Below are 19,368 nucleotides of genomic sequence, written 5' to 3' on the forward strand. Positions count from 1 at the left end.
ATATATATATATATATATATATATATATATATATATATATATATATATATATATATATATATATATATATATATATATATATATATATATATATATATATATATATATATATATATATATATATATATATATATATATATATATATATATATATATATATATATATATATATATATATATATATATATATATATATATATATATATATATATATATATAGATATATATATAGTGCTGAATAAGCTCCAGCTCACTAAATGCTTTACGTCGCAAAATGGATCTTATTTTATCACCAAGTTTTTGAGCTGGAAGTGGCAACTGTTGGTGTTCTGGGTTCCAGAAATCTTTAAGTCTATCTCGGTATATTCGGTCATGTCTGTTGCCCCTTTTGTCACCAACCCTCTATTTTCTGGTTTATCCTTTGGATGTGTCGAGCGGCTCTCACTCTCTACTCTCTCTCTCACTTATTATTATTATCATTACTGTTATTTTTTTTGCAGTGTTCAATATATCAATACAATATTATTAAATTGATATTAATCAATTTACAATGTTTCAGTATCATTTAATAAATACATTTTGGTGTGAGGATATGCTGTGCTTATCTTCTAATAGATGTTCTAATGGTTTTTTTTTCAATAACTTTCTTTTTACCATAAAACGTAATCTGTAAGACGTGATAAACAGATGAATATCCAAAAACGTCAAAACTTATACGACGATATTTTAGAGGATCCGAATTTCCGAAATGAATTGTAAGTTCAAAATTTGAGGACAATTTTTTGATATATTAATACAATATTATTATATTAATTTAATACAATACATTATAATTTGAATTATTTAAAAGCTAAAATGTGCAATTTGTTTGTACTTTCAATTGTGATACGGTTGTTGTACAGTTTTCTATAATTTTCAAATGCACTCCAAAAACGGCAAAACTTAGTAGACGATATTTGTAAAGTCTGTATAAAATCCACCAAATAAAAAGCAAGAACATCTACGTGTGTGTTTTAGAGCTACAAGTTTTGTCACTCTAGCGTATGCAGAGTGTTTAAAAATTTGGGAATACATTTTGATACATAATATAATTATATTAGTTGAAATAAATATATTATATTTATAATATAATTATATGTTAATGATAATAATAATACAAATTATTTAAAAGTCACCAGGACAGAGTTGTGGATTATAGTTTGGTCCAAGTGTATAAAAGTTGAAATAAATTTAACAAATTATATTCAAAAAATCCACTATAGTATTAGGATCGGCTGGTAATCCAAATAGAGAAGCAAAACAAATTTTTAGGTTCTAGTATGTGTTACTTCCTTCCCAAGCAGAGTTTTAATATTATTTCTCACATTTCTTTGGTTTTTCGCATTATCGAGCTTCTTAAAAAAAATCTGTCTATTTAGAGAGAGAGCACGTTAAATTGTCCAATGAAGTTGTGATTTCGTATTGCCTTTATAACGCACTCCCCTTTGCAACGAAATAATCAAAACAATCAAATCTAGCACATAAAATGGTAAACTATAAGTAAATGAATAAAAGTCAAAGGCAAGACATCACCGCAGACATATGCAAATTGCGGCACAGTGAGTTTACAAGAATTACCATCTCCACATTATAACCTCGTCGGACCTAAGTGAGTAGGTAGTCAGTCGTATGCAAGCCAGTAATTAATATCAACGTCGAGAGTTCTCATCAACAAACCAGAAATTTCCACTTAACGTTCCTGGCTGTCAGCGGCATCTTCGAATACGACTTTATTACGTCAGAAGTAGGGTCGTGAGCGTATGTGAACGCAGAGAGGGGCGCCAAAAATTAATAATCGATATTCGTGGACGTATTAGAAATATATTTGAAGTCTTAAGACGGATGCTTCGATGAAATCAAGTATTTTCAATTTAAGAAAAGGAATTCACAGCGTACGGGTTTAGTAGCGAGACCAAACACATTCTACAAATGGTTTTGGAAGATATCCGTGTGGGAGGAGCAAAATATCAACTATCCACACAACTATAGAGACAGGTACTCAAAAACACTCACCTATTACCCGTTCATTATTACCTAAGCTAGCACGGTTAAGACATTCATAAATAGCCTGGATATCTGGAATGTAACGTATTTCAGTAATGATGTTTAATAAACTTAATAAGTGACTGAAGAAGTTCATCAACATGTTACATACTATTTTATTTTACCCTGAGTACACTTCTTCATAACAGCACGTGTGCAGTCTCTGAGTGACGTGTGAAATGACAAACATGAAAATATCAAAATCTAGTGACACCGTGTGAATTGACTCTCGACAGTGGTTAAAGAAGCTGCTGTCTTCAAGAGACGTTTTGTGCACGCTTGTTCAGCGTGTAATTGGCTATTTTAGACTAGGAAATAGTTTATTTTATTTTTAGTTTATATTTAATTGAAGAGTTTTTGGATAGAAGATGCAAGTATATTGTTCTCATCGAATAAAATCTGTGTCCTAGTTCGTGATAATATTCACTGACTGATTTTTAGTGTTCTTTTAGCCTTGATTGATATTTTTCGACTCTTTCCTCCAAAGTATTCTTTGCCACAGTTGCTGTCTCGATAAGAATTTTGTCTAGTAGCGGAATTTCGGCTCAAGTAGAGAATCTAGTTTTGTAGTTATATTCTTTAATAATTTTTGATATTTGATCCCTGATATTCTGAACGTACTGCAGTGGCAAACTAAGAGTCATCGAACGTATGACATCTTGATGACGATAATTGTTTAAAAGAAACGTTGAGGTGGTTAAGAAATTGGGGTGGAGACAGTGATATTGCTTTGGATAGAAGAGATTCCTGGCCGTGTGCCCAGACACCAAACATAGGATTGAAGAGCAGTAACTTATTATTATTGTTATTCCTAGTAGCAATACTTCTGCATTTTTGGAAAAAGTCAGATGTTCATCTATTATTACTCCAAGCAACTTGCATTGCTCCATCTGCTCTATACTTACATTATTTCCAAAAACACCACTATGATTTCTCTTTCGAATATTATTCAATCTACTAACCAAAACAAATTCCTGTTGGTTTGTTATTAATTTTTCCACCCACAATTCCATTAATAGTTTTCCACAGTTCCGTAGAATTATTTTTATTCATATCAATTCTTTCATTGAAATAAAACCTTGTTTGTTCTTTTACAATTTTTTACATATCCTCTGAACGCATGAATATTTTTCAGGGGATGATGCGGCAGTAATTTCGCAGCCGCGCTCCTGACACCAGTGGGGTAGGAATTTCAGTATGGTAAATTAGCGACAAAAGCTTTCCCCGCACTTTTGCATTATTCATAAGTCGATTTTATTTATATCGTGCTCGACGTCTCTAACGATCGCCTTATTATATGGAATTTTCGTGGTTTATATTGATAATAGGTTAAAGAGGGTTATCTGATGTTTCAGCCTTTCGATAAAACGTGTGTCAATATTTGAACTTGGAAGTGAGTTAAATTAAAACTTTTCGCGGAAGCGAACTTGGTTTACTCTATCCGCGGCGAAAGGAACGAACGTCTCGCTATGGCAGATGTTTTCTCGACATACAATTAAAATTGCTCTTCTTTAATAGAATATTGAGCTTTAAAACGCCTTAGCGGGTCAATATTTGAAGTCAGGATGGTGGGGAATCTATGAAAGTTTTTATTTTCGGAGAGTGTGTTTGCCCTAGTACTTGATTTGGCGAATTCCTGAGTCCTGGACTGGGTTAGAAGGATATTAGTTGATTGACATGACAAAAACACTTTTAAAAATAATAATTCTTTTTGGTCTCCTGCAATAAGTATTAACTCTGGCTTGGTGATGTTTCGATAAACATGCTGACTTCTTCAGGGCGTTGTTTGAAACTGATTACTACCAATAGAAGACCTACTCATAGTGATGAACAACTAAATGCAATATCACCATTCAGACCAAAATCTTCTGTGACTAATTCCTTAGTTTTTAGAGCAGTATCACTGCCTGAACCCGAATTAATATATCTTACCTTAGTTCTTCTCTATAATAATTACTACTATCAAGATATCATATGTTTTGTCAAACAATGCATTTATGTACTTACTCAAAGTAACCATGTAATTGATCCTCTTTGTTACTGATCAAATATCAAAAATTCTGAAAAATATAACATCAAAACTGCATTCTCTTATTTGTCCTAAAATCTCCCATTATCTACGATCGGTTAAAGATAAAATTATTCTCGATGTTTACAGTATAAGGTGCAGCTACGGCAAAAAGTACATCGGTGCAATAGAATCAAAGAACACCAGAGATCAGTCAAGCCTTGACAAATAACGACAAAAGCAGTTTCTGAAATCATCACGAGACAAGCCATCAGATTTTTATTCGATAAGACCAAAACACTAGTATCTAACACTTTCATCCAAAAAAAAATCGACAGTCTACCGAAGTCATAAAACATCCTAATAACATAAAAGATGCAGGTTTTTATCTTTCTTCCATTTATTTTTAACGACTATTTTGGGGCCACTAGCATTATTCTCATTCAGTGCTTTAACAACGTCATCCATCATATCAGTCAAAACTGTCAGACCTGTAAAATTATCTTAAATTCGGAAATATGGGCCGGGATTTCTGTATATGGCGTGTCTCTTAATGATGCTAAATATCTTAGTCATTTTGGTTTTATGTATTAGCAGAGGAGATATATTACAAATAACCAATAACAAGTACTGATCACTTCAAAACTGCCGTTCATTAAATTGAGGAGTTCTCAATTATCGAAAGGCCTTCGGGATACGAATTAGAAGACGAAAGCAAATCCGTTACGCTCCAATATTACAGCCGGACCGAAAGTTTTAATAGCCTACGGGCATTCCCAGTTGGAAAAGTAAAATAATGAGATACTTATTTACCGGCAACAGAATGCGGGCGTGTTGGAATCCAATTGAGACCACCGACGACAATGATACGGGTGAAGCGGGAGACTTTCGACGAGAAAAGTTTGCCAGAAAGTTACAAATTATGCGTTTTATACGAAATTGATCTATCTCACAACGCTATACGCTTCTACAAACACTGCGAGTTCGTATACCTAACGCCCGTATTTTGTCCGCTTGTCTGTTTCTTTCTTATACACTATAGTGTTTCAGTGGAAAAATCGACAGCAAATGCAGTTGGTCGAAGAACAACATCGGTACAAGTTCGATAGGGAGGTTGTACGACCGAATACTCAGAGAATAGAAAAGAATATTACTGACATAGAAGAGCAAAGTGGGCATTGATGAAGATAGACCCAAATAAAATATATGGAAAAGCCATAACTAAAGGCTCAAAACAGGGATGTTGTCTCTCCCCGACACTTTTCAAGATATATCTTCAAAATGTACTTAACAACTAGACTAAAAAAACAGATGGAATGAGAATACAAATGACACAATGCTGGATTAAATATGTGTATTTAGCAAACTACCACTAACCAGAACTAACCGTCAGTTGAAGTAAAGAGGCTATGGAAAGTATTACACTGGAGAACAGCGGTGATACCTGATGCATATAGGACTTGTCTTTATTCTCTTGAGATATACACCAACCAAAACGTTTGCGTGTATGTCAGAGATGAGGGAAATGGGAATCATGGGAACTCTCAGATAGTTCCGGAATTCCCAGCCAAATCTAGAAATATACGTTCTACTTTTGCTATCGACTTCTGTAGAATGAAGGTAGGTATTTAAGCATTCCTTATGGTTAGGATACAGAATGTTTTGGACTTAATCAACTAGACCTCAATGTATTGTCAATCTTATTAACATTATTTTTCTACTCCTGTCTGTAAAATACCGTTTCCTATGGATCTGCGCCACTTCGGGCATTGCCGCGATTTGTGTGGGGGCAATCGGATTTTTTTGGAGATATTTCCCACGCCTTGAATTTTGACATTTAACAATTCTAACTGTCATGTCAGTGAATGTATTCCTGTTGTTTTGCGCAAAAATTTAGAATGCAACACGTTCGGTAACTTTTTAAGTCACTAGTTTATTAAACACTCGCTCCGCTCGTGTCAAATAAACTCGTCAGTCAAATGCCGTTTATCGAACTTTTTGCATAATATACTGTTTTCTTCCTTTCTTTCAAACGTCTATTCGAACATTTTTCTGGTCTTTATTGATTAATTGACCTTTATTCATTTTTTCTGTTCAAAAGTGAATTACAATTATAAGGGATGTGTTGTATTAATTTTTTGTTTTATTCATTTTGGCCCATTGTACGGTTTGTAAATTTAATTTGAAAAAAAATATTGATAAAAAATTTCCGATGAACAAGTTGTTATTAAATGAAGACATTCAATTATTTGCTGAGACAAAACGAAATAATGCAATTGAATATTTCCAGGTGCCTCTTGCAGCACAATAATATACTTCGTCATCTTGGTCATACGCCTTTCTGTCTGCAGTGCGCATATGCATTATAACATCCAACGTAACTTGATCGTAGCTGAAAATAGAAAATATTATTCACATGGGGTTTCATTGGTTTCACCAATTTCATGATCCGAAAATTCCTTCGATTTTCGCTGCCGATCATTTACACCGCCTTAGAAACATTTTTTGTTTTCCTCGAGATAATCAAGTACTCAAAGTAGAGATAAGAAAAATTTTCGATTAAGGATTATGGCGAATTGATATTTCGAAACTCTTGGTTCTAGTGCACAGCTTAGCCTGAAAGTTTTTTGATCCTGCGGCATTGAAAGAACCTCAACTCTGTTTCAGTAGACTCGCCCAAACAGACAACACTACCTCAAGAGTCATTTAGTTAAGTAAGTAATGTAGCTGTGATATAGTGAAGTGTGTGTTGAACAATTTCAGCTCACAATCGACATTGATTAATTAAACCTTCGTTGACTGGATCGACAGTTAAACGAGATTTTTTTAAAATCTGTCGCTTTACACTAATCTGCAAGCCGATCTTTAAAAATTCCCCAAGATAAAGTATTATTACGCGTTAAAAGTCTCCGCTAAAAATAAATCTCCTGAGTACGTACTTTACTTTTTGTAATAACTTTAGTCTGAGATAAGACTTTTTTCTTAAAACAGGCAATTATCATATCATGCAGGATTTAATGAGCCAATCAATATGCGGTTCATAATTAAAGCCTAGCAAAAGATTTTTTAAAAATAAAATCCAACCTCAAAGTTATCCAATGTGATTTTTCCTTTATTGAAAGCAACTATTGCTCACACCACCTTACTACTAGCCATCTGGAAAAAGGTTCCAGCTCCGAATGTAAATAGGCATCAGACATAAATACCTATTTCCAAATATCAAGAGAAGAACAGAAATGTATTAACAGGAACTTGACTAAAATATAGCGATTAAATTAAAACTCCTTGTTATCAACTGCCTAAGCATAGGTACTTGAAATCAATCTGCTATATATACATTTTGATAATAACCGCTGAATCTCAAAACACCGCAACGTAATGAATGATTTTTAAGATTAAACTTGTTCGGTTACGAATTTACGACCGTTTTCGTTTATTTATCTCAAGTTTTTCACATACAGAAATTTCAACCCACTTAGTAATCAAGAATTCTTAGTATATCTTCAGTTAGTTGACTGGGATTCAATATATTTGTTCGAGCGTAAAGTGAAGTTACGTGTGTGATTTTCTTTATTGACAAAAGGTTCCGTGTATGTACGCGCAGCTGAAGCAGATGGATGCGTGTTACACCGCACACCGACAAAAAGATGCGATTCAGACATCTCCGCCTAAGGACGCATGTGTCCAAAATCATCACGCTGCCGCCAGGCACATTGTAACGATTTGTTCAAAAATAAGTAAAGTTTTTAAGTTTGGTAGTTCCAGGACTGACCAAAAACAGGGTGGTCCTTCGACGTTCTAACAATATTATATCAATAACATTGAGGATAATATTTCTTTTTTAACAGACAATATTTTAAACATATTTGACACCCCACCAACACCACATACAACAAAATCTTATTTTTAAGCACATAAAGTGATTTGAGACCAATATTTCTGATTTGAACACTGGCCCAAGTACTGGAAATGGTTATTTAACCTCAGTTATCTGCCTATGCTATACGTAATGATGTTATATACGTTTTGCAGTCAGGGTTTCGCAAAAACCACAGTACTACTTCACCCCTTGTCAATATGACCAGTGAAATTATATCGGCGCTTAACAATAAACTGTCAGTGGCTTTAGTAATGATAGAGGAGAGTGAGGTTGTATGTAACACACCATCAAGCGGTTGCAGACGACACTTCACATTTGTTTGATATTGGAATATTAAACGGCTTGTTTGAAAACAAATAATCATATGCAAATAATTTCTAACTATGCCTGTCAAAATAATCTAAGATTAAATTCAAGTAAGTAGGTAGTAATGGGATTCTACCCAAAAAATAAAAATGCCTTCCTAAACAACTTTGTCATATTTACAGATGCTAAAATTCCCGATTATATGAAAAGTGAAAAATGACACGCATCAAAGCCCATGTTTTATGGCCATTGTAAAAGGCTTATTCTGCTATGTGATCCGTAAATACGGCCCGGCATAAGTCAGTTAGCCGATTTGCATACAAAACCGACAGAAAATAAGAGCATACTGAAACAAGTTTCTTGATTGATAATTATCATAAAAATGTAATTATGTTCTAAATGTTACATTTTGTGCTCATATTGCTTGCTACCTTCCTGAATGCAAGTATGACGCTTCTTTACAGTTGAACATGTCTTGTCAAATAACCCTGGGTGAGCTCGGAGAGCGTCAGATTCCCCTTCAGTTCTTATTTTCAAATGTTCAATATTATGTAAGGGGGTGGTAAACACTTTACTTTTGAGTACTCCCCACAAACAAAAATCACACGGCGTCAGGTCTGGAGACCGTGCTGTATACTCAAAACCTCCACTTCTCCCTATCCACATATCCAACTCAGCATTCTGCAGGTGCAGGTGGCAATAATTTCTATGGGGTGCCATCTTGTCCGAAATAGCCAATATCTGCTAAGTCTGGGTTATTATCAAGTTGGCCCTTTAAATCCATAAGGAGTTCCAGATAATTACCTGTGTTAACGCTCCCCTCAAAGAAATGCGTGTCAAGGAGACCACCGGCGTGGAATTCCAGCCCCCACTGTTATCCCAGGAAGTTTCAACTCAACGCATTCTCAGATGGCGAGTTAACGAAATTGTGCCGGTTAATCAGTCCATCTAATTTAAACTGTGTTTCATAGCTCCAGAGAATTGCGCGTCAGGAACGTCTTCCGTTAGCGGATATATCAAACGACGACGATAACACTGATATTTCAGTTTTTTTCAACATGCAACGTAAACTACAGTCCGATATGCTTAATTGAAGCGATGCACGAACTTGTTTATCTTATATATCATCTGTCTACTAGGAACTGGTCTGAAGATCTTCTCGTAATCAGACTGATGTCGCAGATAAAGAGTCAATAGAAAGATCCATTCTTCTGTACTCTAGTTTATACGGGCTGTTCTGCCGAAATAAATACAGCAACAGACAATCGTAAACTGGCTATGAGCATAGTATGAGTACCTTGTTCGGCCCCGTAGTGAGTTTCCACTTAACAGGTTTCGTAGAGACCTCAAATGATTTTTACTTGTGGCTCAGTTAACTGTAGTACTCTAGAAGCTTTCTTCTTATTATTATTTTTTTTAATTTCCAAATATAGTAAGATATAAAAAATGGTCAAGTGTAAGTAGTCGTAAGACTAGACTTCGCCTTTTGTAGAAGGTTGTCAACCTTGAATAAAACTCTCTCCAAAAACCAAAGCACTGTTCTATTGGACCACCTATTACAACATTGATTGCTTTCGGCTCTTCGGTGTACCTTGTACTGCCGTTCGTTCTTTTGTAGCTGGAAGGGCATGTCGCTCGTCCGTCCTGAATCAGCATACGTGACTTTTGACGGCCATACAGAAGATATCGCTAATACGGCAATCCTGCTCTGAAAGCATCCTCGCCTGCTTCAGCGATCATTAAATTATCACTGATGTTTAATTCGTCTCTTAATTTCGTAGCGTCTTCTAACCAATCACAGATTGCGTAAGGGCTGTTATCCGGAACGTAGCTGGTTAATTTGAATGTCGATGTTGACGCTTGCGTACTCGATCGATTTTAAAGTTCAGAAATAGATACGACACTAGGTGACACATGAGCTCCGTTCGAATCTATTGTAAGATTCTTTTCTATTTAACCACCTATTATAAGATTGATTGCTTTCGGCTCTTCGGTGTACGTCGTACTGCCGTTCGTGACTCAGCATACGTGACTTTTGGAGGCCATACATAAGATATCGCTAACAGATTTTTGTTGTCTTTTTAACGTCAACTTTATTAAATAAATAATATTACGACGGGTCTAGTACAATAATACTGTGCGCAGGATGACTGTGTGACGTAGGACTGATAAGGCAACGTTTTACTTCACATTGGAGATAAATAAATAATTGTCATTCACTTATAAAGGATTAGACGGAGATACGCGTGTGATGTTCGCACTGACACTTACGTAACAGGCGCAAACATGCGACGTCCGCATAAAAAATAGTCCTTATCTGCACGCCCGATCTGTGGTTTCGAAATTAGCACCCCATTTTTTTCCGGGTAGAGATTTATCTCTAAAGTAAGAAAGGGTGCGAAAGGTCAATTTTTCGGAACCATTACAATATTTGCTCGACGCTGCACAAAAATGTGGTGAATTTAGACTATTTTGTGGCCGAACAGATGATTATTAGTGATGATTGTGATAGTTGAAATGTCACTGGGAAACAGTGTCAAGTGCTTTTCCAAATAAATGGTTTTGACCTGCTCACTGTCTCCTCCAGTAATAAAGTTACACTAGTATGGGCTGGTATAAAATGATTATTTGAAACGACAATGAATAGATTTTTTATTTTAAAAAACAGAGTCTTAATTTCTCACTGAAAGTGTATTAGGCTAGGAAGGTAAAACTGATCCATGTTCGGTACATCATGGCAATAGAAAACTTAATGACTTTTTTCCAAAATGAATCTGTCAAGAAAGCAAATTGTAGAAACTATAGAAACTATTTTTTTTGAATTACGCTGATGCTGGTGCAAATGAATTATGTGATTTGGCTAAGATATCGTTTAATTCTATGACGAGAATAATGTTCAATTTTATTAAATCAAGAACGGAGCTTAAAGATTTGGGTTCCAGCAAATGCTTTGACCAAGGCCACCAGGACTGAGTTGGTAGAAAAGTTTACTGCATGTACAAGGAGTAGGTAGTGGAGTTACTAGCGGGTGATCACAGTTATCAACTACATAAAGTTCCAGGGTCAAATAATACAAAGTTAAAAACTAAAGTGAAATATTCTTTGAAGGAAGATACAAAAAAGTGAGATTTTAGAAGTTTTAAAATCATTGAACATATTTGTGGCTCGCTGGTAGTAAAAATGGGACAGACATTGTTACAGTTCCCACTATACTATTGTGGCTTCAATCCTATATAGCCCAGCAAAAAACGTGTTACTAAGACGCCTTCGAAAATGGCGGGAGCGGCATATATAATAAAAATAAAATATCCAAAAATAATAGAATTAAACAAAATAATATATCTATGTAAATGATTTACATACCAAAGTGGAAAACAATAGGGTTACCAGCAAATTCTGCCGACATTTCAAACCTGTTGTGCGTTTCAATTATTAGCGAATGGTGTGATGATAATTCCACCAATTCACAAATTCTACAATTTTGTGTAAACAACAAGACTATCCAAGACAGACCTTCTTATTAGGGGCAAATATAGATGATCTGAGAAAAGAAAAACATATTCTTTCTAAATATTGTATGGCAGTTTCCTATAATTCGTCCAAATGATTAAAATCACTTTTTACTCCATTAAATAGTACAACTCAACTTTAAAGAAATTAAATGTTTTATATTCATTACCTTATAACCTTGTCTAAATTACGAAAAACATACATTGGAAAAATATACAAACGCGATAGTTTAACACTATTATTGAAAAACCTCAATTCAAGAACGACTCCAGCAGTATATTATATATAAGTGTAGATATATACCAAGAAAGCCTAATAATATTTTAAAAGCTTTTTTGTTAATGGGACTGGGACTTTTATTACATTGAAAAAACTAAAACAATTTATCTGTGAGAGCACTACACTCTATAACTATAAAAATTGTGATTTTAAGTGAACCGAAATGCCCCCAATGTTTTGCGCAGAATCGTCAACTCGAAAGATAATCGACCGAAATGGACAGAAATCCGCTGCTATAACGGCAGAGAGGGGGAATAAATAATATATACGCTGTGTCCGATCTAACAAGGGCCCGTTCTGAAATGGAAATCGCCAACGTGAATCGAATTTCATTCCAACCGTTATACGGTAATATTCCTGGACTGGGATAGCTATACAAAAAAGCAAAATAACGAAGTCTGAAAGACTAGCTCGAGTGGAAAATTTATAAGGGAAGTAGAAGAGATACGGATCATATTATATTAAATTAATATTTCGCATTAAAAGTCTATTGTGCATCTTATTTTTTACGCTCTCTCCGAACCTGGCAATTATATTTGCGGGAAATATGGATGGGACCTATTGTTAAACATTTTTTCAAAAATCCCTCCGGAAAGACAAACTCCTCCGCGAATACGTGTTTCCCATCGGGTTTGAAACAATACTTTTTTTAAATTCTGATTCGATTTAATACTATTATTTTCAAATCTTCTGGATTCCTCCTGCATCGGTTTTTGATGCTGTTGTTTGGGTGTATTTTATTCAGTACCTGCTTAGATTAGTTTTTTCGTAGAAGAATTGATTGAATACAAAAAAATTTGTTTCTAGCCTAGTTGATATCTTATATATGTTTTAACTATTCCTGTTCGTTTTGAAGTTCTTAAGAACTTTTGACATGTGGTTAGCAATGTTCTCACGGTAAGGAAGGACCAGAGTAGCTTGCGTTTTTTCAATGGGAGGTTGTGGTGAAAGGTATTTTATTATGGAATGTCTAGTATCTCTATGGGGGTAATTAATTATGTGATTCGGGTTGAATAGCTCTGTAAACAAGAGAGTTAGTAACCGAAGACTCCTGGGCCAAATGTTGATGTGACAACGCATTTAGGTATCGGCCTGCGTGCATGAGTTTTTTGTAAACTAAATGATCTAATATTAGATCCGATTTTCTATTAATAAGAACATCTAAGAACGGGAGATTATTATTCGTTTCTAATGGAATGGTAAAAAATATGTTCAAAATAGATATGTAGATAATAATAGTATGTTATGCAACAAGCGCGGTAAACGGCATTTGACTCACGAGTGTATTTGACACGAGTTATGTACAATGATTTCTACATAATAAGGATAGGACACCGTGAGATCTACGATGTCAGCATTTGGCCACGATGGTACTATGAAGAGACTGTGAGATTCACATTGTCAGCTTTTCGGATACGAACCTATAAAGTCTTAGTTTTAAGTAATATGATTATTCTTGTTGTAACTGCTGCTGAAGAAACTCTTAATTTTCGTTGTATTTTGAAAATAAAGTTTTTAAAAAGTCACCTCGTCTTCGCTTGAACATAATTGGCGCAGTCGGTAGGATTGTGCCCTCGGAATTCGGAAAACGAAAAAGCAGAGACAATTCGTGTGTGTACGTTGCATTGTGCGGAAAAGTGACACTTACCGAATTAGGCTACCCTGAGGAGTGGTTTCAACCGCTACAGCGTAATCCAAAGAACTTGTTGGCGAACCCAGAGAAGACTCTCGTAGACAGTGTGCAACAAAGGATCAGGGAAGGGAAAACCGTAAGTGCGATTTTTTCCTTTCGCCCCTTTAAGATCCTCCGTTAAGGCTTTTAATATGGATAATTTTACGCAAGGCGTATCGGACGTCAAGTAGTTAGGAAAACAATTTTTTTTTAAATCGATCAATTTTTGATTTTAAATTGTGAATCAGAAACAAGCTGCGAATATTTCAAAGCATTAAGTAGTGACGTAGAATCTGAAATTAGCGAAATTTTCAAAAATCTAACCTTTAGTGAAAGAAAAATATCAGGCCCAATAAAAACGAACACTTGATAAATTTTGGAAGTAGACTTCAATTATTAAGGAGCGACATTGCACAGCGTATAAGTAACGAGTCTAAATATACACCGGAAGAAAAGCTTTCATATATTAAACATTATGCCTAACCGCCCTAAATACATTTATCGCAGGGTGCACAGGCGTCTTAAAAAACAATATGCATTTAAAAACACCGCAAAGTTTCGAAGATGCCATGGCATATGTAAATGAATTCGAAAATTTTGAAAGATTGTATGAGACTCTGAACGAGCCTTATAAATCTCAAAAACCGAACTTCCAAAATTTAAACAGTGCACCGACAAATCAACATCTTCAAAATTTTTAAGACCGTTTAGCAATAATGCGTTTGTACCACCCAATCTCGCTCAATTTCCAAATCAGCAATTTAGTAACCCCGCACAATTTGGTAACTTAACGCGATTCGGTCAACAACCTTTTAATCAAAATTGCTTTAAGCCCCCACAAAAAATGTTTCCAACTGGCCCAGTTGACGTAAGGCCCAGACAACTACCCCCTCAAAAATACTTTACCAACAGTCAAGTTTTTGGTAAACCAAAAAATGTATTTAAGCCCGGACAAACAAACCCACGCGATTTGCCCAAACCTGAACCTATGTCGACAACGTCTAGGACACCTTCCATAAGACGAGACCAATATCGAAACCAAAACGACTATTTCCGATCGAACCCAAACACGCGAAATGTCTTTGAAGAATTACATTCAAATGACGTGACGAACTTCGACAACCAAGACTCTGAGGATAACTTAGATTATTTTGACCCGCGTTTTGAAAATAATTTTCCTCAAGAATATTTTGAAACAATCGATGAATCAATACAATGTCAATTAGAAAATTAAAACAATCAACGATCGATACCCCATTCCAAACATTTCTGATATACTAGATGAGTTAGGACGATCACAATACTTTTCGGCTTTAGACCTAGCGAGCGGTTTTCACCAGATCGAGATGGTACAAAATTCGATAGAAAAAACAGCGTTTTCCGTGGAAAACGGACATTATGAATATCTACGAATGCCATTGGCATTGAAAAATGCGCCGAGTACTTTTCAACGCGTTATGGACGAGGTCCTTAAAGATCTTCAGAATAAAATTTGTATGGTCTATATGGACGACATAATTATTTTTAGTACAGGCTTGCAGGAACACATTCAAAATTTGCACCTTGTATTTGCGAAATTACGCAATGCAAAATCAAAAATTCAACTGGACAAATGCGAGTTCCTAAGAAAAGAAATCGAATTTTTAGGGCACGTAGTAACGCCAGAAGGCATCAAACCAAACCCGAAAAAGATCGAGGCCATTCAAAAATTCGCGATACCTCGCGTACACAAAAAGAAATTAAACAATTTTTAGGCTTGCTCGGATATTATCGTAAATTTATACAAAATTTTGCGAAGATCACCAAACCATTAACTCAATGTCTAAAGAAAAACCAGAAAGTAATACACTCTAAAGAATTTGTGGATTGTTTCCAATATTGTAAAAATATACTATCAGAACCAGTACTTGCGTACCCCGATTTTACCAAACCTTTCGAATTAACAACTGATGCATCAAATTATGCTATAGGAGCAATATTATCACAAAATGGTCGTCCAATTAGTTATGCATCGAGAAGGAACTCCTATCAATTGTATTTGGTTGTAAATACTTTAGACCATATTTGTTTGGACCAAAGTTCTCTGTCCTCACGGACCATAAACCCTTAATCTGGCTTTCAAGTTTAAAAGAACCAAATAGTCGCTTAATTCGCTGGCGCCTCATACTCGAAGAGTTTGATTGTATTTTAAAATATCAAAAAGGAAAGAAAAACCAAGCCGCAGACGCACTTTCGCGAAACCCCGTAGATACCAGCGAAAACATTGACCTTAACGCCTTGGAAACTTTATCTACGACTAATGAACTCGGTGACGCGAACGAAACTATGGACAACTTCTTGGAAAGTGCCGAAGAATTACCTGAATTAAATCCGGACGAATTAGAATCAATTCTAGGAAACAATTCCCAAAAGAAAATAAATATTTTGTCAGACATTATTCTGCGACCTGCTTAATATTCACAAAATCAACCGCCATTACTAGATACTAGCGATCCAATTTTTAACATTCCCTTTACAGAAAGAATATTGAATATTTATAAAAATCAAATAATTGTAACCGAAGGAGATATTAATCGAATCCAATGTCAATTTTCAAATATTTTCAATAACACTACAATTTTAGTAGTATTTCCAAAACTTGAGCCTATCCCACATATAATTAAATTCTTAAAGGAATTTATAGACCCCAAAAATCTTTACGCACTTTATTTTAGAACCGAAAAACTAGCTCAAAGCATTACTGTAACAGTACAAAAAATATTTCTAAATTCTTCCTACAGGTTTGTTCAATGTTCAAAATTCTTAGAGGATATGGAATCTCAGGACGAACAACAGGAAAAATTAAAAATTTACCACACCACAAAAACTTGCCATAGGGGCATCTCTGAAATGAAAATAGCATTGACCACTAGATTCTATTGGCCTAAAATGTCCGACGATATCGAGCGGTTTGTAAATATTTGTGATACTTGCCAGAAAAACAAATACGATAGAAATCCCAGTGTCATTAAATTTAGTCTAACACCTATGACATCTAAATCATTCGAACAAATTCATATTGACTCTTTTAAAATTGACAACCAAATATTTTTAACCATTCTTGACGCCTTTTCTAGATACGGTCAAGCGTATTCTCTTAAAAGTCTGACAGGAACAGCTGTCATTGATTGCTTCCTAACTTTTGTATCACACCATGGTTTACCTTTAAAAATCACGTCAGACCGTGGAACGGAGTTTAAAAATAAAGACATAGAGGACTTTTGCAAATTGTATAAAATTGAGTTGCATTATACCACTTCAAAGAACAGTAACTCTAACTCCCTAACTCCCCCGTGGAAGGTTTTCATTCTTCTATAATTGAAGCATATCGATGTCTTACAGAGGAACATAAACAATACAACCCAGAACAAATTGTAAAACGCGCTTTATTAGGATATAATAACTCCATACACAGTGTCACGAAATTTACGCCTTTTGAAATAATCAAAGGTCATATAAATGACACAAATCCTTTTGACATTAGTGACCACGTGATAATTTCGGACTATGTTCAAAAACACAAAGAGAGTTCGAAAAAGGTTTACCAATTAATTTCGGAAAATAATAATAATAAAGAAAAAATAATTGATAAAAGAAACAAAGAACGCGAGGACCCCCTGAATTTCGATATTGACGAACCGCTCTACATTCGTACTAAGTTACGTAATAAAGTTTTACCTAAATTTAAGAAAACTACTTTAAAAAATCAAACAACCTATAAAATTAAAACCAATTCGGGAACGTATCATAAAAATTCTGCCAAACGACCAAAATCTTAACAAAAATTAAATTCGCAGGAAAATGAACCTCCCGAGGATCCTAGTGGCATCGGCGTTAGCAACCCTAGCCCTTCGACGAGTAAATAGTGAAGATATCAAACTAATTCCCTTGAAAACTTTAAACTCTCAAATATCTTTATCGAAACGGCTGATTGATAATTATAACTTAACGATTTCGACTCTATTTCGTAATCAAAATCAACTAGAGAAAGCAATGTATATATTAAAAGGATCTGTTGATAACACGATCAATAATCTTTAGTTATATATAACCTTTCAAGGTGTTTTATCCCAAATTATACTTGACTGTCAAAACCTGATAAATTTTCTGGATAATTTAGAGAACGCAATTGTGTTTGCACACACTAATGCTTTACACAATTCAATAGTTTCTGTTTTGGAAATTCAGAAAATGATCGATTATTTAAAATCAATTTATGATATAAACAAATTACCAAAATTTAATAACACGTTATCTTATTACCAATTTTTAGGGACTCAAGTAACATTTACAGATAGTAAAATAATTTTTGCTATTCACTTCCCTATTTTAAGGCTTAAATATTTTTCTTTCCATCACCTGTTTCCTGTTATCCAAAATAACACGATAATTATTCCAAAATACCCCTATGTCGCACGAGAAAAAGAAGATATGCATTTCAAAGAGTCCTGCTGTCCCGAAATCGAGCATACTTTCTACTGCCACGAAAACTACAACTCGAAGGATGAATGCACGATTCAATAGCTTGAAAATCAGCCTATAAGCAACTGTCGAAAACACCATATCGAATTAATACAACCTCTTGCAGAGCAAGTAACGCAAGAAAATGTGCTTGTCTTAGCTGTTAAAAATACATTGGTATTTGCTAAGTGTAAAATTGATCGATACCTTAAGATCGATATTCCAACACATAGAAATTCCAGCTACTTGTCACATTACCTTGGGCAAGAAAATTTATTACAACAATGCCAAAATTATGAAAGGAAAGCCTTTGCTTTGACCTGAAGTCTATATAGAAGAATTTAAACCAATTACGTCACACAGATTAGCGAACATCAGTCAAATTAACTTGCAAGACCTATATCAATTAAAACAGATAACAAATGAACTACAACCGATTGAAGAAATTGGCCAGCCTACGTCTGCAAGTTTAATAACTAATATTATTGTTATTATATTTTTTCTAGCGGTCATTGCACCCCTAATGATCGTTTTTAGAAAGAAACTTCTACCGAAATGTCAACATAATCAATCCGAACCCAATAAATTCAATCAGCCGGAGCAAACTCATTCCAATATGTTTGCTTCTTGAGGAGGGAGGAGTTATGTACAATGATTTTTACGTAATAGGGATAGGACACCGTGAGATCTACGATGTCAGCATTTGGCCACGATGGTAATATGAAGAGACCGTGAGATACGAACCTATAAAGTCTTAGTTTTAAGTAATATGATTATTCTTGTTGTAGCTGCTGCTGCAGAAACTCTTAATTTTCGATTGTATTTTGAAAATAAAGTTTTTAAAAAGTCACCTCGTCTTCGCTTGAACATAATTCACGAGATAACGCAGCGGAGCGAGTGTGTAATAAATGAGTGACTTAAAAAGTTTACCGAACGTATTGCATATTATACTTTTTCTCCGACCGTTAGTTTTCATCGCAATTCAATGCGTGGGAAATATCTCAGAAAACATCCGATTGCTTCCAAACCCGTGCGCTAAAATCCCGGAAATGTCCGGAGTGGCTCAGATCCATGGGAAACAAAACTGAAGTGGTAAAGTGGCGCTTCCCGAAAAAGTTATTCTTTTAATTC

General features: G+C 34.9%; 1 protein-coding gene across 8 annotated transcripts in view; it reads right to left on the reverse strand.

Moving 5' to 3' along the window:
• Positions 1–19,368, reverse strand: part of LOC132697543 (high affinity cAMP-specific and IBMX-insensitive 3',5'-cyclic phosphodiesterase 8) — a 230,865-nt gene that overhangs the window by 43,549 nt on the left and 167,948 nt on the right. The window lies entirely within an intron of this gene.

This window comes from Cylas formicarius, unplaced genomic scaffold, assembly GCF_029955315.1.
Source record: "Cylas formicarius isolate icCylForm1 unplaced genomic scaffold, icCylForm1.1 PGA_scaffold_10__41_contigs__length_53128322, whole genome shotgun sequence".
Taxonomy (NCBI): domain Eukaryota; kingdom Metazoa; phylum Arthropoda; class Insecta; order Coleoptera; family Brentidae; genus Cylas; species Cylas formicarius.